Here is a 24,774-nt window from a genome sequence, read left to right on the forward strand (position 1 = left end):
GAGACACCGCAGAAGCGGGGACTAGGCCTTTGATGCTGGACGCAGCAGCAGTCAGGGCTCCACAGAAGCGAGACCGCATGAGCAGAGTTTGTCCGCAGAAGCGGACTTGGTTGGGCTTAGTGGGAACCACACCTGCGATGGGACTTTCCGCAGGTACGGAGCCGCAGAAGCGACTAATGGACCGCAGGTACGAAGGTCGCTAGGCAGTGAGGTATTTTTAATCCGAGACTTAGCCCATTTCTCTCATATTTTTATTTCGTTGGGCGATATTTGGAGCTCTGGGAGATAAGATTTTCATCATCTATGTCAAGGTAAGTAATTCCCATATTTTGTGAGTTAATTACATGGATTCTATAAGGATTTAAACATGAAAACCAGTAGAAATTTTGGAATTTTGGTAGAAAACCTTGATATTGGTATTTTTGAATTTTGACCACGAAGCTGGACATGAAATTTAGAATAAATTATATATTTGGGTTCGTAATGTTATGGGTAAAGTTTATCTTCGACAAATTTTGAAACCCGGGCACGTGGGCCCAAGGGTCGACTTTATTGACTTTTTTAGCGAAGTTGGGGATTGTAATGAATTGATTAATTATGGGTAATAGAGTATATATTTATGAATTTGCACATTTGTTTGACTAGTTTTGGGGAGATGGGCATCGGTTTGAGGTGTTTAAGAGGTGTTGGAGCCGGTCATGGAACTTCAGAGCGAGGTAAGTCTCATGTCTAGCCTTGTGAGGGGGAAACTACCCCTAGGTAATATTTATTGTTATGTGTAACTAGTTGTGGGTGCTACGTACGTACGAGGTGATAAGAGTACATACGTAGCTAAAGCATGTTTATGTCCGGGTAGACTTAGGACTTTATCATGTAATAATTGAATTATTTGAACTCGTTCTGCTGGCTTAATTAATTAAAGTTATAACTGAATTTGATTTAGAAATAAATATATGTATACTAGGCCGAGCCTTAACACTTTGCGTTGTGGGCGAGTTATTTGAGAAACGGTAAAGATTATATTTATTTTGTGCTCATGTACTGTATTGTAAGCACGTGTCTCGTAATTCGGTAACTTCCTTCCTTTCTTGTGGAGTGGGCCGAACACCTCGGCAGTATAATAGATGCATCTATGGTGCGTATCGCTCGACCCGTGACGATGTACACATTATTCTGGATCGGGCCGAACGACCTTGGCAGAATCGTGCGTTATATCGCTAGTAGTCTGAATATTCACGAGATAAACCTTCCATTGATGTTTGGAATTTTTATGTTGTTCCTTATTTAATTGATATTGGCACTTGGCATTTTCTGAGCTGTAAAGGTAGAATACAAGATCGACAAAATTTATACTTTAAAAGAAATATTTGAAAGATTATAAAATTTACAAATTTACCCCACTATCGTTGTGCACTTCATATCTATTATGAATTATTATATTATTTTATTGGACCTCTAGTAAGTGTCTATGTCGACACCTCGTCACTGCTTCTCCGGAGTTAGGCTAGATACTAGCTCTGGGTATGCGTTGATTTACGTAGTTATTCTACACTTCTACACTAAATGTGCAAGATCTGACAGGTTCATTTGTTGATCATCTTAGCGCGTAGGCACATCTGTTGAGTAGTCTTTATGTGAGCTGCAATCCAGGCTACGCATCGCAGTCCACCGAGTCTCCATCGTACTATTTATTTTATGCTGTCTTATTTAAATTCTGGACAGATGTTGTATTATTATTATTTTTCTTAGAAAATACACTTGTGACACCGGGTTTTGGGGTGTTACATCTCGCATTTTTCGTACGTTAAAGTTTCGTCTTCAATTAATTAACGTAGACTCGGGGATGAGATTTTCTTGAGATTATAAGCATTATGATATTTCAAACACATGACGAGTAAATTCGTGAAGGAGAGATGGTAAGCAAATAGAAGAAAATGGGTTTCGTTGAAGGTTGCCGATTTGGGATAAAATACGGGTCGAGTATGATGTATAAAGTATATTAAAAATGAGTAGAATTTTAAGTAATGTGAGATAATTCTTAATTATGCGGGTAGTTGGTTTATTACCGGGTAACGAGATATTACCTAATTACCTAATAAGTGGATAAAGATTAACTTTTCCCACCCCACCCCCACGTGGCAGTAAGCCACCATTAATACATATGACTAAGTAGTCATATGAGCTTAGGTGGCAAACTAATGTAAAAACATTACATACTCATTCTCAAGACTTGAGGTGGAAAACTAACGTTAGCCATGTTCACAAAACTTTCAACAAAACTTCATATTCTCATGTCTTGAATACAAAGACACAATCAGAACATTAGCTTTTAACTACAAGACACTACAACTCATAGGTGAGCTTTGCACCTTAGCAACGAAATTGCTTAGAAAACTCTTACAAAATTCCTTCATAACAGAACGTTAGAAACTTTTACAATTCAAGTTCCTACAAAGACATTAACAACGAGATTTCTTGCAATCAAATTCTCCTACAAGGTTTCAACGAAATTCTTGTAACCAAACAATTCCAATGAGAATTGTTAGAATCGTAGCAACGTAATATTTTGCGATTCTAAAGGAGTACGGTGCAATCTTTTCCAAGAATATTATACGGATTTTTTTCTACTCCAAGTATGTTAAGGCTAAGTCATTCTTTCATTTTGGCATGGTCTCGTAATTACACGAGTTTGATAATGAAGCATAAAGAAAAATTCATATTCCGGAATTTACGTATATTTTTCTTATTTTGTAAGTTACAATATTCTCTTTATCGGGACTTCATATTCATTTGAGTATTTTCTTTTTCCAGTCAAGAGAGCAGAGAGTTTATATATATACAGTATTACAGTATTTTCATTACCATCGAACTATAATCGATGGGCAGGCCCCTACTGGGCAACCTCTGATCAGATGGTAAGCTATATACTGAGCCTACTGTAGCCGAGCACCTATGAGCGAGCCAAGTTGGCCGAGATACAGAGCCTAGTATGGCCGAGCGCCTATGAGCGAGCCTACTACGGCAGAGCAGTTATATATATATATATATATATATATATATATATATATATATATATATATATATATATATATATATATATATATATATAACCAAGCCTTATAGGGCCAGACAACTATTTTACTTATTATATTGAGAGAATTGAGTCAGTATCAGCAGGTAAGCATATGTTCAGGTTATCAATTTAGTTTTAGCTTTTTGTATACTGCCTTACATACTCGGTACATTATTTCGTACTTACGTCCCATTTTGGGGGCGCTGCATTTTATGCATGCAGGTTCAGATTGACAGACGGGTAGACCTCCTCAGTAGGTATTGTCCTAGTTAAGCTTTATTGGTTAGCTCCCTCATCCTTCGGAGTTGCCGAGTCTAGAAGTTTTGTGTACATCTTGTGTATATATGTAGATAGGTTATGGGTAGGTCGGGGCCCTGTTCCGATCACAGTACATCTATCAGTAGATGCTTACAGACATATCCTGTTAGTTAGTGCATTATGTTGGGCTTGTAGGCCCTGTACGTATATTTTGTTGGCTTGTCAGTTATAGTAGTTATGACGGTATTGCCGGCCCAGCTTTATGTTGACATTTAGTCAGTGTTAGTCTCTATTCAGCTTTATATTTTGCTTCGCAAATTTTCTTGTTATGTGGCCCCTGGCCAAAGTATGACATTATATGTCCAGAATTCCTGAGTCGCAAGTTGGTACGCAAGGATAGGTGAGGCACCGGGTGCCGGTCTCTCTCCCAAGCTCGGGGCGTGACAAAAGTGGTATCAGAGCAGTTTTGTCCTAGGGAGTCTACAAGCCGTGTCTAGTAGGGTCTTGTTTATAGATGTGTGGTGCACCACATTATATAAGCAGGGGACTACAGGGCATTTAGGAGTTGGTTACCCTTCTTTCGAATCTAAATCATGCTGTAGAACGGAGTTATAGGAAATTTGAGATAAACTTACGTGTTGATGTTTGCATGCACAGATGACGGTAACTAGGAAAACTACGGTTAGCTAGAGGAGAGAGACAACAATAGGTGAGGGGACTTGCAGGGTACCCCCAGTAGATAGGGCCTAATCGGAGGCCCAGAGAGAGACCCCTACTCAGCCATTACCGACCCCTCCACTAACTGAGGAGATTCCTAGGGAGACCGCACATCCAGTTCCCCCTCCGCTTCCATCAGATCAGGACTTGAGGAGTGCGGTGCATTTGTTGGCACAATTGGTAGCTACCCAGCAATATGCTAGGGCATCCACTAGTGCAGGACTTTCTGAGGGATCTAGGAGTTCAAGGGTCCGAGAGTTTATTGCGTTGAGTCCCCCAGAGTTCACGGGGACAAATCAGATGGATGACCCGCAGGATTTCATAGATCAGCTTCACAGGATCTTTCGGGTTATGCATGCTACGAAGATAGAGGCATTTGAGTTATCAACTTTTCGACTCCGAGATATAGCCATCCTTTGGTACGAGGGATGGGAAAGGTCCAGGGGATGTGATGCACCTCATGCTATTTGGGAGAATTTTTCAGATGCATTCCTTGGCCAGTACTTACCGCGAGAGATCTGACAGGCCCGAGTCGATCAGGTTTTAACCCTCAAGCAGGGCAATATGAGTGTTCGAGAGTATAGTCTCTGTTTTGACTCATTGGCCTGATATGCACCATCTATAGTTGCTACTATGTGGAATAGGATCCATATGTTTATAGCAGGGTTGGCCCCAGAGTTGACTGAGGCATGTTCCACCGCTGCATTGCAGGATAGTATGGATATCTCCCAAATTCAGGCATTTGTCCAGAATATAGAAAGGGGTAGGCGTCGGTAGCAGGGTACGGAGAGGAATGACTCAAGGAAGCATAAGAGGATGAGATTTTCCAGATCTCAAGAGCAGTCTCAGGGTAGTTATAGGCCCCAGTACTTCGAACGACCACCTAGACCTCCGCCACCTCAATCACAGGGTTACAGGTATGACTATTATACTCAGTCAGGACCAGGTGAAAGCTCCCGGGCATCAAGTTTGCAGCGACAGCGAGGATCGGGGCAGACATGGCCATTTCCGCCGCGGTGTGCCATCTGCGGTAGAGGATACTTGGGCCAATGCGAGCCGATTACGATGCTTGTTATACATGTGGACGATCGGGGCATATGATGCGAGATTGCCCAAATAGAGATTCTGGGGGTATGGCACAACCAGCGAATTCAACAATAGGATCATCTATGTCCGTGCATCCTTCAGGGCGCGAGTCTTAGTCTTCGGCTAGTAGAGGTCGAGGTAGAGGTAGAGGTTCTAGTTTAGGTGGTAACCAGAATCGTAGTTATGTGCTAGCGGGTTGCCAGGACCAAGAGTCCTCACCAAACGTTGTGACAGGTATGTTGACCATTTGCTCTCACGATGTTTATGCCTTGATAGACCCAGGATCTACTTTGTCATGTATTACCCCATTTGTCGCAAGGAAATTTGGTATAGTGCCTGAAATACTAAGTGATCCTTTTGCGGTATCTACACCGGTCGGAGAATCGATTATTGCTAGACGGGTTTACCGAGGTTGTACGGTGTCAGTTTGTGGTCATCAGACCTTAGCCGACCTAGTTGAGGTGGAGATGTTGGATTTTGATGCTATCATGGGCATGGACTGGTTGGCAGCTTGCTATGCCACAGTTGATTGTCGAGCAAAGATAGCTAGATTTCATTTTCCAGGTGAGCCAGTCCTTGAATGGGTAGGTAATACAGCGACACCTAGAGGTAGGTTTATTTCCTATCTAAAGGCGAGGAAGATGATAGCCAAAGGGTGCATTTATTATATTGTGCGAGTTAGGGATGCAGATGCGGAAATACCTACACTTTAGTCTATTCCAGTAGTAAAGGAGTACGCGGATGTATTTCCAGATAAACTTCCAGGTATTTCCCTAGAGCGAGAGATTGATTTTGGCATCGATTTGCTTCCGGGAACTCAACCAATATTCATCCCTCCTTATAGAATGGCACCTGCCGAATTGAAGGAGTTGAAGGAGTAGTTGAAAGATTTGCTGGAGAAAGGTTTCATCAGGCCCAGTACTTCACCTTGGGGTGCACCGGTACTGTTTGTGCGGAAGAAAGACGGTTCGCTGAGGATGTGTATCGATTATAGGTAGCTGAACAAGGTAACTATCAAGAATAAGTATCGATGACCTGTTTGATCAGTTGCAAGGGGCTAGATGTTTTTCAAATATAGATTTGAGGTCGGGATACCACCAGGTCAGAGTTCGGGAGAAAGACATTCCTAAGATAGCCTTCAGAACCCGATATGGCCACTTCGAGTTCCTTGTCATGTCCTACGGGTTGACGAATGCACCTGTCATATTTATGGACTTTATAAACAACCTATTCCGGCCATATTTAGATCTGTTCGTGATAGTCTTTATTGATGATATTCGGGTTTATTCACGTTCAGAGGATGAGCATGTGGACTACCTGCGAGGGTACTCCAAACCCTCCGTGATAATAAATTATATGCTAAGTTTTCTAAATGTGAGTTCTGGTTGATGTCTGTAGCATTCTTGGGGCACATTGTATCCGATGGAGGTATAAAGGTAGACAATCAGAAGATTGAGGCTATGAAATACTGGCCTAGACCTACCACTCCGACAGAGGTTCGTAGCTTTCTAGGCTTAACAGGATACTATCGGAGGTTGGTAGAGGGTTTTTCTTCTCTTTCAGCACCATTAACGAAGTTGACACAGAAAGCAACTAAGTTTCAATGGACAGAGGCCTGTGAGCAGAGTTTCCAAGAGCTTAAGAACAGGTTGACCTCAACACCAGTTCTAGCACTTCCAGAGGGTCATGATGGTTATGCCATGTATTGTGATGCCTCAGGTGTCGGGTTAGGATGTGTCCTAATGCAACATGGGAAGGTAATTGCGTATGCTTCAAGGTAGTTAAGGAAGCACGAACAGAATTATTCGACCCATGACCTCGAGTTAGCTGCAGTTGTCCATGCACTTAAGATATGGCAGCATTATTTATATGGTGTTCATGTTAATGTATTCGCAGATCATAAAAGCCTGCTATATATCTTCAAGAAAAAAGAGTTGAATTTGCGACAGAGGCGATGCTTGAGTTATTAAAAGATTACGATGTTAACATTATCTACCATCTAGGGAAAGCTAATGTGGTAGCAGATGCCTTAAGTCGTCGATCCATGGGTAGCTTAGCACATGTAGAGGCCGACAAAAGACAATTAACTAGAGAGATTCATCAATTGGCTTGTTTGGGGGTTCGGTTAGTAGACTCTAGCAATGGTGGAGTTGTACTCCAAAATACTGCAAAATCATCTCTCATAACTGAAGTAAAGGAAAGGCAGTACGAGGACCCAGAGTTGGTCAAGTTGAGAGAGCGAGTTCCGTAGTAGAAGAAGCCGTTATTAGAGCTCAAGGGAGATGGGGTTCTCAGATATAAGGGTCATCTGTGTGTTTTAGATGTAGCAGGGCTACGAGATAAGATTATGTCAGAGGCACATTATTCATGGTATTCCATTAATCCTGGATCAACGAAGATGTATCATGACATCAAGGACGTGTATTGGTGGAGCGATATGAAGAAGAACATTGCTGATTATGTCGCTCAGTGTCCTAGTTTCCAGCAAGTGAAGATAGAGCACCAGAGGAGGCGATAAACATGGACTTTATCACATGTTTACCTCGTTCTCATCGTAAGTTCGATTCCATATGGGTGATAGTCGATAGGCTCACGAAATCATCTCATTTCCTACCGGTCAGATCTACATATATAGCAGAAGATTATGCAAAGTTGTATATTAAAGAGATAGTGCGACTACACGGGGTACCAATATCTATTATATCTGACTGTGGGGCCCAGTTTACAACACATTTTTGGAGGCCATTTCAAAAAGGTCTAGGGACTCAGGTGAATCTTAGCACAACTTTTCATCCACAAACTGATGGACAGGCCAAGCGCACAATTCAGACGCTCGAGGATATGTTACGAACATGTGTGCTGGATTTTAAAAGAAGTTGGGATGAACATCTACCTCTTATCGAGTTTGCATATAAAAACAGTTACCACTCCAGTATCCAGATGGCTCCATACGAGGCTTTGTATGGGCTTAAGTGCATATCTCCTATAGGATGGTTTGATGTTCGAGAACCTGGGTTACATGGGCCAGACCTGGTTCAGCAGGCCATAAAAAAAGTAAAGCTTATCCGGGAGTGACTGTTAACAGCTCAGAGTCGTCAGAAGTCATATTTTGACGTGCGGTGACGAGATTTAGAGTTTGGGGTTAATGATTGGGTATTCTTAAAGGTACCACCTATGAAGGGTGTGATGAGGTTTGGCAAGAAAGGCAAACTTAGCCCACGGTATATTGGGCCATATAGGATCATTCGGAGAGTTAGCCAAGTAGCTTATGAGTTAGAATTGCCTTCGGAATTGGAGTTTGTCCATCCGGTATTTCACGTATCTATGTTATGGAAATGCATTGGCGATCCTACCTGAGTGGTGCCCATGGATGATGTACAGATTACAGAGGACTTGTCATACGAGGAAATTTCGGTTGCCATCCTAGACCAACAAATTCGCAAGCTACAAAATAAGGAGATAGCATCTGTAAAGGTTTTTTGGTGAAGCAAGAAGGTGGAAGAGATAACGTGGGAAGCAGAGGAAGATATGAAGTCTAAATACCCCCACCTATTTCAAACCGAAGACATGGCTCGAAGTGGGATACCTCAGCAGAGCTCTATCCAGGCCGGTAGGTCATCAGGTAAGCTTTTATTGTTGACTTTCAGAATTTATAATAGACAGATGTGTGAGGCCAAGTGTGGCATGTATAGCACGTTTTCTGACTGCGTGCAGTGTGGTTTTAGTCTAGTGTACGGAGGAGACTCTGGCAAAATTTTTCCAAAGTATCTAAGAGTATACATTCAAGGACGAATGTTTCTAAGGGGGGAAGGATGTTACGTCTCGCATTTTTCGTACGTTAAAGTTTCGTCTTCAGTTAATTAAAGTAGACTCGGGGATGATATTTTCTAGAGATTATAAGCATTATGCTATTTCAAATACATGAAGAGTAAATTCGTGAAGGAGAGAAGGTAAGCAAATAGAAGATAATGAGTTTCGTTGAAGGTTGACGATTTGGGATAAAATATGGGTCGAGCGATAATACACAATATTTATGGACTAGTACCATACAAGGTACCATATGACCATGGTAGTATGATGTATAAAGTATATTAAAAATGAGTAGAATTTTAAGTAATGTGAGACAATTCTTAATTATGCGGGTAATTGGTTAATTACCGGGTAACGGGACATTACCTAATTACCTAATAAGTGGATAAAGATTAAACTTTCCCACCACCACCCCCACGTGGCATTACGCCACCATTAATACATATAACTAAGTAGTCATATGAGCTTAGGTGGCAAACTAATGTAAAAACATTACATATTCATTCTCAAGACTTGAGGTGGCAAACTATCGTTAGCCATTTTCACAAAGCTTTCAAAAAAGCTTCATCTTCTCATGTCTTGAATCAATTACACAAGTTTGATAACGAAGCATAAAAAAATTAATATCCCAAAATTTACGTATATTTTTCTAGTTTTGTAAGTTACAATATTCTCTTTATCGGGACTTCATATTCATTTGAGTATTTCCTTTGTCCAGTCAAGAGAGCAAAGAGTTTATATATATTCAATTGAGTATTTTCTTCTTCCAGTCAAGAGATTAGAGAATTTACATATATACAGTATTAAAAGTATTTTCATTACCATCAAGCTATAATCGATGGGCAGGCCCCTATTGGGCAACCTCTGATCAGATGGTAAGTTATATACCGAGCCTACTATGGTCGAGCACCTATGAGCGAGCCCAGTTGGTCGAGATACAGAGCCTAGTATGGCCAAGCACCTATGAGCGAGCCTATTATGGCAGAGCAGTTATATATATATATATATACCGATACGTATAGGGTCGGACAACTATTTTACTTATTATATTGAGAGAATTGAGTCAGTATCAGCAGGTAAGCATATGTTCAGATTATCAGTTCAGTTTCAGCTTTCTGTGTACTGCCTTACATACTCGGTACATTATTTTGTACTGACGTCCCTTTCTGGGGGCGCTGCATTTCATGTGTGCAGGTTCAGACAGACAGACGAGTAGACCTCCTCAGTAGGTATTGCCCGAGTTCAGCTTTATCGATAAGCTCCCCATCCTTCGGAGTTGCTAGGTCTAGAAGTTTTGTGTACATCTTGTGTATATATGTAGATAGGTTATGGGTAGGTCGGGGCCCTGTTCTGATCACAGTACATCTATCAGTAGAGGCTTGTAGACATATCCTGTCAGTTAGTGCAGTATGTTGGGCTTGTAGGCCCTGTACGTATATTTTATTGGCTTGTCAGTTATAGTAGTTATGACGGCCTTGCCGGCCCAGCTTTATGTTGACATTTAGTCAGTGTTAGTCTCTATTCAGCTTTATATTTTGCTTCGCAAATTGTCTTGTTATGTGGCCCCTGGCCAAAGTATGACATTATATGTCCATAATTCCTGAGCCGCAAGTTGGTACGCAAGGATAGGTGAGGCACCGAGTGCCGATCTCGTCCCTAGGCTCTGGGCATGACATGGGGTTACACTAGTTGATTGTTAGGGTTTCGTATATTATTATCACCTTTCATTTCTTTTATAAATTACAAATATTGTATGTTCCCGTGATTTAGAAGTGTAAATCTCATTTTCTTATTAAATATGTGATTTCAAAAGTAATAAATGAGTAATCAAATTGGTAAATCATCGTTGGCTTTCCTGACGGCGGTGTTAGGTGACATCAAGACCTATAGTGGATTTTGGGTCGTGATAGCTTGGTATCAGAGTGTTAGGTTCTCTTAGGTCTCACGAGTCATGAGCAAGTCTAGTAGAGTCTTGCGGATCGGTACAGAGACATCTATACTTATCTTCGAGAGGCTACAGGGCTGTTAGGAGCACTTCGCTTCCTGATTCCTCTTTGTGCGATTTGATCCCATTGGAGCTAATGCCTTTATTTCCATCCTACTCAATTTTATATGACGTGGAGCGCTTGTTATCAATTGGGCATTGAGGAGTTGTAATGGTATTGTAGATGTGGTACAGGATATTTTTCCATGCGTACTCGAGCGAGTTGTTATCGTCGTCTTGTGGAAGGGGGTTTTGTTGTTTCATGTTCTGTATCAGTAGTGCCTATGGTTTTGGGGATACGCACAGATTGTTATGATGTTCATGCATTGTTATCGCGCATTGTTGGTGTGATGGTAGGGTGCTTGTCTATGTGATGAGGAAGATTTCTCGAAAGGCGAATTTCTTAGTGCATGATTTAGGGGTTTAGCATTTAAATCCAGTGAAGGAAAGACAACCAGTCTATGAATGCTCAGGCTTTGGTTGATGGAGTAGTGAGACTTGATATTTTCGAGTGTGGTGGAATTCTCATTTGTGATGAGGTGTCGTCGTTCTTGTTTGAACTCATTAAGGTTCGCCGGTGTTATGGTCTTCTTTGATTTGCCTTCGGGGCGGGATATTGGGAAGTGGTGCCTAAGAAGCGGTTGTCATAGATAGCTGTGTGTAGTGGTTCAAAATCAAATTGGTATTTCTAATGTTGATGGCTCGAGAAAGATGATGTTCTAGGAGGTTTAGAGTTGGTAGCAATTTATTAGTTCATGTGCTACAGAGATGGGTTTTGATTTGAGGCAGCATTTGGGCAGCGAAGGATGAGGAAGGACATAGTGGGAGGTGTCTCGTAGTGGTTGAATTTCTAGCAGCTCAAGTATGAAAAACAGATGTCGACGTTAAAGAAGATGGTTTAACCGAAGTGGGAGTGGCAGAGTAGCATATGGATTCTGTGGTAGGATAGCCACATGCCTTGAGAAACATTTAGAGCGATTTGGGGATCATGGTAGACGGTGACTAGGTCTACAGATTTTATTTGAAATGGTGGCTACTGTATTGAGGAACATTGAATATGGCAGAAAGGAGTTTGGTTGAAATGAAGAGGGGTGTGAAAACTTGATTATCGTTGGGATACAACATGACTTCGAGTTTGGAATGTATTGTCTCACTTTTAGTTAATGTCAATGGGGAATGAACAAACTTGTACAGCTGGTGGATGAGCACAGACTCCGGAAAGTTTACTGATTTCATGATAGTTGTACCCAGTGTAGCGTCGTTGGGAGATGTCGGTATGGAATTCCACAGGTGGGCTATCTAAAGTGGATAGGTCAGCGGTTATGTGGTTTTGATGAAGTTTCTACGAAGAGTTCTACTTACTACAAAGCGGAAAGTTGAGTATACGACTATGGCTGATAATTTGGATTGTTCATGAAAATTTAGTAAGAAAATCCAAGACATTTGGCGGGTTGACAGTGCGAGATCATGGTAATTGAGAAGGAGGAATCATTGTGGGCTCTACATTATGTGATGGTAGCTTAAAGCTAAGTGGGGGAGCCCCACCATCTACGATTAGATCGCATGGTTATCTGCTTGAGCAATTTCTGGTTATCGGTGCATTGGTGGGTTATTATGACTAAGAATAATGTATGTTATACTTTTCCTTATCGATTCAGGTGCAGGTTTTGGGAAGACTCAGAGTTTATGCTTCTTGTGAATGTGGAGTACAAGGAAAAGAATTCATCTGGTTGCTTCTTTGGGAGTGTTCATGTGCCAGCAGAGTGTTGGAGTTTGATTATACTCGGGACCACGTCAGAGTGGGTGACTCCCAATAGTGGTTCTAATGTGTTCAAGTATGTGAGCGCGGTGTCTAAGGATTTTGGGTCCATTGTGTTGTTAAATATCAAGTCTTTGCAATGGGTATTGAGACAATGTGATCTCGTGATTTGGGTCACTCGGGATGAGTGTTGATTGAGTTTGTTATGTTTTGAATGGAGCTATTATTATTTCTAAGGCAAGTCAAGAGTAAATTAGAAGAAATTGGGTCAGTTAGTAATGGCTAAATTAGCACGATTGTGGCAAAGATCAGTTCCTTCAGCGTGTGAAGTTATATACTTGGTTTGTGGTTGTACGCGCGGGCTTGACAGCCACCACAACTTGATTGATTGGAGTTATTTAATTATAATAGCCTTGTTATGTGTGAATGGATTCAGGAAGAGTTATGGCGATATAGACCACGACTTGAGGTTTGTATTTTCTGTGGTTTGGGAATTCAGTTGCGTGTTGCACTGGCTCTTCTGAAATGAGCTAAGTGAAAGGTTTCTAGCCAATGAAGTGTTTATTCTACTGGTAGTTCAGTGGTTATGATGAATTCGTGTATTCTCACGTAGCGGCATGATATGTGCAGTGAGCGACATGAGAATTTTAAAGTTGAGAATCAAGGTTACGGTTCTGTATTGACAAGAATGCCACGAACTCGGGTGAGCAGGAGAGAATTCAGATGTTCAATGTAAGCTGGCATTTTCTTTAGTGTCTCCTGAGTATAGTGTTCTGTGTAAGAGGGTTGGTGTATTGATTTATGGATTCTTGATTTGCTTTACAGAATTAGAACGATTGGTGGTATGGATGTGCAGACTTTGCTACCTGGTGCGAAAGGTCGTGAGAGTGTATCCCACGGGGAAATCTGTATAAGTGTGACATGTTAGTCACTTGATTGTTAAATATTTAAACCAAGCATGGAGATTATGGTATTATCGTTAAAGTGAGAGTTTATGCCTGGAAGGCGCTCAATTCCTTTGGTTGTGAACTGTGGGAGTTATTCCAGATTGAGACAGCTTGATTATTCGCATATGTGTTGAGGTACCGTAAAGCTTTTGGTGTTATATATGAGCAGGATGGCTCTCGAGATGCAGGTCATTTATCGCGCCTTAGTTGTTCTTGGGTTTTGTGGCGTATTGCGCTATCCATCTCCCTAGAGTTGTATTTTTGCGCTCTGCGTGCTTGTGAACGATATTCGGTATTTCGTAGGTATAAGCACTATGGATTGAGAGGTACGTCCTTATTTATTGTTATGTGTGGATCGGGTGGCACGCTGCCATGTGGTACGTTGTTTAGATCGGGTTGCACACCGCAACGGGATGATGTTTGGATCAGGTTGCATGTCGTAGCGGTATTATGTGTGGATCGGGTTGCACGCTGCAATAGTGAGATGTTGAGTACGGTCCCCTATACTTATTTTGTGTATTTGTTTCTCAGTCTCTGAGAAAGGTTCATAGCATCTCTTAGGTCATTTTATTCGTCTCGCGGGCCGGGTAGTTCATTTTCCAGAGTTCATTTTTCCTTATGTATCACATTCGAGTTTGTAGCTTGTCGGTGCATTGTGGGTGTAATATGAGATTGTTGGCAGTGTTTGAGATGGCTTATTGCCTGAGCATGTTGTACTGGCTGAGACGCGATTATTGGAAGAGGGATCAGTATGAGCAAAGTTTTGTAGGGTATATTAAAGAGGAAATATCGTTATTCAGTTTAGAATGAGGTAATGGTCCTTGTCAAGAGGAGAGACTCAATTATTTGTTGATTCGATAGGTGGTTATTAGTTTCTACACATCTCTTCCATCGTGGAGGTATTTCGAGAGTTGGAACAGGACTTATATGCGTCATGAGGTGTATTACGGGAAACAAATTCGTGAAATTTCAGCTATTGTGGTCGTAGGATATTATTATGGGCAACCAACTTATGTGGTGCATGGTGTAATATCAACATAGGTGCGTGATCATGTTTTGGTATAGTGTGTGGTGATTGATACGATGTTCGAATGTTAGAAGCAGGTCTTGCAGAGAAATTCGGAGGTTGGAATTTGGTTCTAAGACTTTTTGACTAAATAAAAAGGGAGGATCTTCAGTCTATCTTGGGCTAATGTGTTCAACTGGGTTGTAGTGGCACGGGTAGGTTCACGAGATGTTAAACAGTGATTTTGGACAACTCCGGAGCAGTCCTTAGCACGTTCGAAGATGAATGTATGTTTAAGTGGGGGAGAATGTAACAATCCGATCGGTCATTTTGAGCTCTAGCGCTTCATTCAGAGGTTTGAAGCCTTGAGTAGCTTCACTTTAGGTATTATGACTTGTACGTGTGGTCGGAGTTGAATTTTGGGAAGTTCGGAGTTGATTTGGAAAGAAAAGTCTAATTTCGGAAGCTTTAAGTTGGAAGAATTGACTAAGGTTTGACTTTTGAGTAAACGACTTCAGAATCGGGATTTGAAGGTTCCAATAGGTTTGTATGATGAATTCGATCTTTGGCGTAGGTTCGGGTTGAGTATCGGATCACCCGGGAGCATTTCAGCCCTTATTGTGGAAAGTTGGTATTTGGAAGGCTTTAGAATTTCCTAAGTTTGGTTTGAGGTGGACTTTTGTGTTGTCAATGTCCGTTTGGTATTTCGAGCCTTCAAATAGGTTCGTATTATAATTTATGACTTGTGCACAAAGTTTGGCATCATTCTGGAATGTTTTGATATGAATCGGACGTGTTCGTCGAAATTCGAAAGTTTGAAAGTTTAAAGAAGGATCTCGATCGTCGATTCATAGTTTCGATATTGTTTGGCATGATTTGAGGCCTCGACTAAGTCCGTGTCATATTTTGGGATGTGTTGGTATGTTTGGACGGGGGCCCGAGTGCGGATCGGATCAAAAACGGATCGAGTTTGGACTTGGGAGAAGTGCTGAGGCAGCTGGGATCTGGTGAAATCGCACCTGTGTATAAAGGATGAGCCCGCAGAAGCGACGTCGTGGTCACAGAAGCGGAAGAGGCTAGCTGAGCGAAGGGCCGCAGGTGCAGAATTTGGGCACGCAGATGCGCATTCGCAGAAGCGTAGGAGGCACCGCAGAAGCGGGGGATGGACCTTTGGTGCTGGACCGCAGGAGAAGTCAGGGCTCCGCAAAAGCATGACCGCAGGAGCGGTCAGGGCTCCGCAGAAGTGAGACCGCAAGAGCAAAGTTTGTCCACAGAAGCGGACTTGGCTGGGCTTAGTGGGAACCACACCTGCGATGGAAATTTCCGCTGGTGCGGAGCCGCATAAGCGGCCAATGGACCGCAGGTGCGAAAGTCGCTGAGCAGTGAGGTATTTTTAATTAGAGACTTAGTTGTCACGATCCAAAATTCGCATGTCATGATAGCGCTTATCTGAATACTAGGCAAGCCTACAATCTCAATAAAACACAATATCTTTTAAGTTTGAAAACATAATATTTGAACTCAATAGAAAACCTTACAAATAGTGATATAAAACACTCCCAAAACTCGGTGTCACTGAGTACATGATCATCTAAATGAATACAAAGTTTGACTGATAAAAACACTATTCGAAAGTATAGAATAATACAATAACTGAAAGAATGAGAGTCAAGGTCAGCAGACACCAGACAGCTACCTTGATAGTCTCCTATAGATAGAACTCTGAAATTTAGCAGTCGCCGTGTCCGAAAATACATGGATCTGCACACGAGGTGTAGAGTGTAGTATGAGTACAACCAACTCAATAAGTAACAAGACTAACCTCTGGGCTGAAAGTGGTGACGAGCTCCGCAGGTACAGTCCAGTATATAAATAACGGTACAGAAATGTAGGCATGCTTTCAAGTTCAACAGTTAAACTCAGTACAAGTAAAATAGATCAATATTGCATGATATGAGGGATATGACATCTCAGTGGAAAACCTCGTGTACTCCTGATCACTAATCGCTCGATCACTCGGTACTATTTATGGCCAATCTAGCCCAGGGATATTCCATCTCTATATATATATATATATATATATATATATATGTATATATATACACATCGACTAACAGTCAGTCATTTAGTATTAATATTGTATAAGGCCAATTCAGCCCTAGGGTAATTTATCCCCAAATATAAATGATACGCACAAGATCCATGTCCAGGGAAATTCATCACAATATAATTAAGTAAGGCAAGTACATTCCCTAGGAAGTCCATCCCGAATATATATAATCATCTACGCTCACTGAGGTGTGTACAGACTCCGGAGGGGCTCCTTATATATATAAATCCAAAACGCTCACTATGGGGGGTGCAGACTCCGGAGGGGCTCCTTCAGCCCAAGCGTGATATAAAGCCGATATGGCCTGCTGCAGGCGGGCAGCCCCGATCCATATAATGATAATATATATAAAGCCGATATAGCCTACTGCAGGCTGGCAGCCCCGTTCCCATAAATATCCTCACATTTATGAACATGACTGAGTATGAAATATACATTTTTAAAGCAATTAAATTCAACAGCAACACGACCCTGTGGGTCCCAAAATATCGGTACGTAACCAAATCATGATCTTTAATACGTGTCTCAGCTCAATTTCCTAACACGTGCAGAATAATCGGATAATAATATGATTCTTTAATTTTACAACTCCACAGAATTTATTTAAGCCACAATTTCTATGGTGTACGCCCACACGCCTGTCAGCTAGCATGTGTGTCACCTTTATACATTTCACATAACACATAATTCAGAGATTTATACCCTCAAAACCAAGTTTAGAAGTGTTACTTACCTCAAACTATGTAATTCATTATTCTGCTATGCCTTTGCCTCTCGAATTGGTTTCTGAAAGCCTCGTATCTAGTCATAATTAATTCGATTAAGTCAATACAAATCATACGAATTTATTCCATGTGAAAATACTAATTTTCCAACAAAATCCAAAATTTAACTCAAAAATCGCATGTGGGGCCCACGTCTCAGAATACGACAAAAGTTACAAAATATGAACGCTTGTTCAACCACGAGTCTAACCATATAAATTTTACCAAATTCCGACATCAACTCGACCTCCGAATCATCAAATCTTATTTCCAAATCCCTAGGTTCAAATTCTCGATTTACACCTCAAAAACACGTAATCTTGTCTGATTATTCGATGATAATTCAATATTATGGAGTAGAAATTATCACTAGTGACTTACCTCAAGTTTTTCTGTGAATTCCCTCTGAAAATCGCCCCAAAACCGTGATTGAAAGTCCAAAAATGACAAAAATGTCGGAACCTCTCGGTTTTGTAATCCGTCCAGGGGTTCCGCTTCTGCGAAAAACTGATCGCATATGCGCTCCCGCTTTTGCGGACATCTGCCGCTTTTGCGCCTGCTTCGCTTCTGTGGACTCGCTTCTGTGAAGGAGCTGTCCGCTTCTGCGCTCTTTCTCTGCTCCCCTTGTCTCTGCTTCTCCGCAACCAATCTCGCTTCTGCAAGCTCGCACCTGCGAGCTAAATTCCACAGGTGCGATTACACTAGAAGGCCAAAAATTCCAGCAGCTGTTTAAGTTCAAATTTCAATCCGTCAACCATCCGAAACTCACCCGAGGCCCTCGGGACCTCAACCAAATATACCAACAAGTACTAAAATATTATACAAACTTAGTCGAAGCCTCAAATCATATCAAACAACGCTAAAACCACAAATCATACCCCAATTCAAGCTTAATGAAACTAAGAACTTTCAACTTCTACATTCAACGCTGAAACCTATCAAATCAAGTCCGATTGACCTTAAATTTTGCACACAAGTCATAAATGTCATAAAAGACCTATGAAAAATTTCAGAACTGGATTCCTACCCCGATATCAAAAAGTCAACTCCCCGGTCAAACTTCCAAACTTAAATTTTTATTTTAGCCATTTCAAGCCTAATTTAACTACGGACTTCCAAATAATTTTTTGGGCACGTTCCTAAGTCCAAAATCACTATACGGTGCTATTGGAATTATTAAAATTCTATTCCGGGGTCGTTTACACATAAATCAACATCCAGATGACTATTTCAACTTAAGCTTTAAACTATGAAACTAAGTGTTCCAATTCATTCCAAAACCTCACCGGACCCAACCATTTTTCCTGGTAAGTCATATAACAACTGTAAAGCACAAATTGAGTAGTAAATGAGGGAACATGGTTGAAATACTTAAAATGACCGGCATGGTCGTTACATTCTCCCCCTCTTAAACAAACGTTTGTCCTCGAGCGAGTTCAGAATCGTACCTGGAGCCTCAAATAGGTGTGGATATTTGCTTCGCATCTCCTGCTCAGTCTCCCAAGTAGCTTCTCCGACTAGCAGACCTCTCCACTGTACTTTCATTGAAGCTATGTTCTTTGATCTCAACTTTCAAATCTGCCAGTCTAAAATGGCCACCGGCTCCACATCATAAGTCAAATTACCATCCAATTGCACTGTGCTGAAATACAAAACATGAGACGGATCTCCGACATACTTCCGGAGCATAGATATAGGAAACACTGGATGAACACTTGATAGATTAGGTGGCAATGCAAGTTCATAAGCTACCTCTCCAATCTTCCTAAGTATTTCCAAAGGTCCAATATACCTAGGACTCAACTTGCCCTTCTTCCCAAATCTCATAACACCCTTCATAGGCGAAACTAGGAGTAGCACCTTCTCTCTTACCATGTAAGCAACATCACGAACCTTCCGGTCGGCATAACTCTTCTGTCTAGACTGTGCCGTGCGTAGTCATTCCTGAATTAACTTAACCTTTTCCAAAGCATCCTGAACTAAATCAGTACCCAATAGCCTAGCCTCACTCGGCTCAAACCAACCCACCGGAGAACGACACCATCTCTCATATAAAGCCTCATATGGAGCCATCTGAATGCTCGATTGGTAGATGTTATTGTAAGCAAACTCTGCAAGTGGCAGAAACTGATCCCAAGAATCTCCAAAATCTATAACACAAATGCGTAGCATATCTTCCAATATCTGAATAGTGAGCTCGGACTGTCCGTCCGTCTGAGGGTGAAATGCGGTACTCAACTGAACCTGTGTACCTAATTCTCGCTGCACTACTCTCCAAAACTGTGATGTAAACTGCGTGCCCCGATTTGATATGATAGATACTGGCACACCATGTAGGCGAACAATCTCGCAGATATAAATTTCAGCCAACCGCTCTGAAGATTAAATAGTACTAACTGGAATAAAATGCGCGGACTTGGTCAACCGATCTACAATCACCCAAACAACATCAAACTTCCTCAAAGTCGGTGGGAGCCTAACTACGAAGTCCATGGTAATACGCTCCCACTTCTATTCCGAAATTTCAATTTTCTGAAGCAATCCTCCCGGTCTCTGATGCTCGTATTTCACCTGTTGACAATTTAAACACTGAGCTACAAACTCAACTATATCTTTCTTCATTTTTCTTCACCAATAGTGCTGTCTCAAGTCCTGATACATCTTTGCAGTACCCGGATGAATGGAATAGCGCGAACTATGGGCTTCTTCAATAATCAGTTCACGCAGCCCATCTATATTTGGCACACAAATCTGACCCTGCATCCTCAACATCCCATCATCTCCAATAGTACCATCTTTGGCATCACCATGCTGAATTGTGTCCTTACGGACAAGCAAATAGGGATCATCATACTGATACTTTCTGATGTGATCATATAAAAAAGATCGATAAATCACACAAGCTAGAACCCGACTGGGCTTCGAAACATCTAATCTCACAAACTGGTTGGCCAAGGCCTGAACATCAATTTCCAGAGGCTTTTCACCAACAAGAATGAATGCAAGGCTACCCATACTCACCGCCTTTCTACTCAAGGCATCGGCTACCATATTGGCCTTCCCGAGATGATACAGAATAGTGATATCATAGTCCTTTTGCAGCTCCAACCATCTCCGCTGCCTCAAATTTAGATCCTTCTGTTTGAATAAGTGTTGAAGACTCCGATGATCTGTAAGTGTTGAAGACTCCATAGAGATAGTGCCTCCAATTTTCAATGCATGAACAATGGCTGCCAATTCTAAATCATGGACAAGGTAGTTCTTTTCATATGGCTTCAACTGGCGCAAAGCATAAGAAATCACTCTACCCTCCTGCATTAATACACACACAATACTAATCCGAGAAGCATCGCAATACACTGTATAAGAGCGTGAAGCTGAAGGCAAAACTAGAACTCGAACTATGGGCAAGGCAGTCTTGAGCATCTGAAAGTTCTCTTCACAGTCATCCGACAACCTGAATGGAGCACCCTTCTGGGTCAATTTAGTCAAGGGTGATACAATAGATGAGAAGCCCTCTACAAAGCGACGATAATAACTCGCCAAGACAAGAAAACTCCGAATCTCAGTAACTGAAGATGGTCTGTGCCAACTCTGAACTGCCTCTATTTTCTTCGGATCCACCTTAATCCCTTCACTGGACACTATGTGTCCCAAGAATGCCACCAAACTAAGCCAGAACTCACACTTAAAGAATTTGGCATAAAGTTTCTCTTCTCTCAGCCTCTTTAGCACAATACTCAAATGTTGTGCATGTTCCTCCTGGCTACGTGAGTACACTAGGATATCATCAATAAATACCACGAAAAATGAGTTTATTCTTGATTGTAACTTTGTTCAATTGCCAGTAGTCGATGAATATCCGCATAGTACCGTCTTTCTTTTTCAGAAACAGAATCGGTGCACCCCAAGGTGACACACTAGGCCTAATAAACCCCTTATCAAGAAGTTCCTGAAGTTGCTCTTTCAATTCTTTCAATTCAGCTGGTGCCATACGATACAGAGGAATAGAAATGGGTTGAGTGCCCGGCACCAAGTCAATACCAAAATCAATATCCTTGTCGGGTGGCATACCCGGCAGGTCTGTAAGAAATACATTCGGAAAGTCTCGCACTACCAGTACAGAATCAATAGTAGGAGTGTCTGCATCAACATCTCTTACAAAGGCCAAATATGACAAACACCCATTTCCAACCATACGTTGGGCCTTCAAATAAGAAATTACCCTGCTAGGAACATAATTTAGAGAACCTTTCCACTCGACCTTTGGCAATGTCGGTATTGTCAACGTCACTGATTTTGCGTGACAATCCAGAATAGCATAACATGGAGACAACCAATCCATACCAAGATAACATCGAAATCGACCATACTAAGAAAGAAAAGATCAACTCTAGTCTCCAGTCCCCTAATAGTTACCACACACGACCGATACACACGGTCCACAATAATAGTATCGCCCACCAGTGTAGATACATGAACATGTGAAACTAAGGACACATGGGGCATATCCAGATAATGAGTAAAATATGATGACACATATGAATAAGTGGAACCATGTTCAAATAATATAGAAGCTTCCCTGTGGCACGCTAAGACAATATATGTGATCACTGCATCGGCAGCAACGACATCTGGCCTGGAAGGAAAAGCATAGAATCAGGCCTGACCGCCAGCTTATTGGCCTCCCCCTCTTGGGTGACCCCTAGCTGACTGAGCCCCACCCTGAGCTGGTTGGGCGGGTGGTCGAGCAACTAGTGCAGGAGTCGTAGCCTGACTCCTCTACTGAACTGGACCTCGCGAAAAGCAGGGAAAATATTTCCTCACATGGCCCAGCACTCCACACTCATAGCAATCCCTCTCAAAAAATGGTGGCGAGTTTTGTGGTAGAACTCGAGAACCAGAATAACTACCAGAAGAACTTGGTATAGATAAACCCTAAACTTATAGTGCACGAGATGAACTCTGAGCTTGAAGTGCACCAAAAGAAGACTGACTATGTCGAGCACTGTATGGACCATGGCTAGCTGATGCGCCATAATGAGCTGAATGAGCCATCTGAGCGGGCCTATAAGGACGAACCCTGTTGTGATAAGGCTGTCCCCCAGAAGGAACACCGCTGGAATTACCTGGACCACGAGACATCTTGGCCTCCCTCTCCTCATGCTCCTGAGTACGGACCATCTCTAGTCGTCGAGCACTGTCAACCACCTCATCGAATCTATCACCTGCTATATTCCCCGGAGTCATAACAAAACAGAACTGCTGGTTGAGGCCATTAATGAACCTCCTGATCTTTTCCCTCTCAGTAGGAACCAACCAAACTGCATGATGAGCCAAATCTAAAAACTGCATCTCATACTGAGTCACGGACAAGTCCTTTGTTACATCTCGCGTTTTCGTACATTAAAGTTTTGTGTTCAATTAATTGACGTAGACTCGGGGGTGTGATTTTCTTAAGGTTTTAAGCATTTATTCTATTTATAACAAACACTAAGTAAGTGCCATGAAAGATAAAGGGTAAACGAATCAGAGAAAATGATTTTCGTTGAAAGTTGTTGATTTGGGATAAAATACGGTACGAGCCATAATACCCGATATTTATGGACTAGTGCCATACAAAGTACTACAAGACCATGATAGTAAGGTGTACAAGGTATGTTAACAGTGAGTAGTATTTTAAGTAAGTTAAGATAATTCTTAATTATGTGGGTAATTGGTTAATTATTGGGTAACAGGATATTACCTAATTAACTAATGAATTATAGGATAAAGATTAAAAAAATGCACCCCCATATGGCAGCAAGCCACCACCAAAATATATGACTCTTAGTCATTATGGGTTATGTGGCAAAAATCAAAGATTAAGGGGTGTGGTTAATCCACCACATGGAGTGGGTCCCACACCAATTCAAACATAAGGCCTTTTTAATTCAAAGAAAGATACATATCTTTCAACAAGTCAAAAATAGCAAAGACTCTAAGTATGTGCAATCTGAAACAACGTGATCTTCAACAAGTAAGGTACGGATCTTCAGTAATTCAAACAAAGAAATCATAACATCTTAAGCAATGTGAGATTATGCAATTTTAAGGGAGTACGGTGCAATCCTTCTCAAGAATATCATACGGATTTTTTCCTACTCTAGGTATGTTAAGGCTAAGCCCTTCCTTCATTTTGGCATGATCTTGTAACTACATGTGTTTGATAATGAGGCATAAAGAGAAGTTCATACTCCCAAATTTATATACACTATCCTAGTCTCATAAGTTACACTATTCTCCCATATCAAGACTTCTTTATATTCAATTGAGTATTGTATTCTTCCATTCAAGAGAGCAGAGGGTCTATATATATACAGTATTACAATATTTTCACCACCATCGAGCTATAATCGATGGGCAGGCCCCTATTGGGCAACCTCTGATAAGATGGTAAGTTATATACCGAGCCTACTATGGTCGAGCGCCTATGAACGAGCCCAGCATGGCCGAGATACAGAGCTTAGTATGGCCGAGCGCCTATGATAGAGCCTACTACGGAAGAGCAGTTATATATACCGAGCCTTATAGGGACGAACATTTATATTACTTACTATATTGAGAGAGTTGAGTTAGTATCAACAGGTAAGTATATCTACAGATCATATTTGACTCCTAGTTACTTTTAGTTATTATATTATCAGTTCAGTTTCAGCTTTCAGTTATTCTATTGCCTTACATACTCGGTACATTAATTCGTAATGACGTCCCTTTCTCTGGGAATGCTGCATTTCATGCGTGGAGGTTCAGACAGACAGGCGGGTAGACCTCCTTAGTAGGTGTTGCCCGAGTTTATCTTTATCGGTAAGCTTCACGTCCTTCAGAGTTGCCGGGTCTAGGAGTTTTATGTACATCTTTTGTATATATGTATATAGGTTATGAGTAGGTCGGGGCCCTGTTCCGATCACGGTACATCCATCAGTAAAGGCTTGTAGACATATCCTGTCAGTTAGTGCAGTATGTTGGGCTTGTAGGCCTTGTATGTATATTTTGTTGGTTTGTCAGCTGTAGTAGTTATGATGGCCTTGCCGGTCTAGCTTTAGATTGATGTTTAGTCAGCTTTGGTATCCATTCAGTTTTATATTTTGCTTCGCAAATTGTCTTGCAATGTAGCCCATGGCCAAAGTATGACATTATATGTTCATATTCCCTTAGTCGCAAGTTGGTACGCAAGGATAGGTGAGGCACCAGGTGCCGGTCTCGCCCTCCAAGTTCGGG

Source organism: Nicotiana tabacum, chromosome 2, assembly GCF_000715075.1.
Source record: "Nicotiana tabacum cultivar K326 chromosome 2, ASM71507v2, whole genome shotgun sequence".
In the NCBI taxonomy this organism is placed as follows: Eukaryota; Viridiplantae; Streptophyta; class Magnoliopsida; order Solanales; family Solanaceae; genus Nicotiana; species Nicotiana tabacum.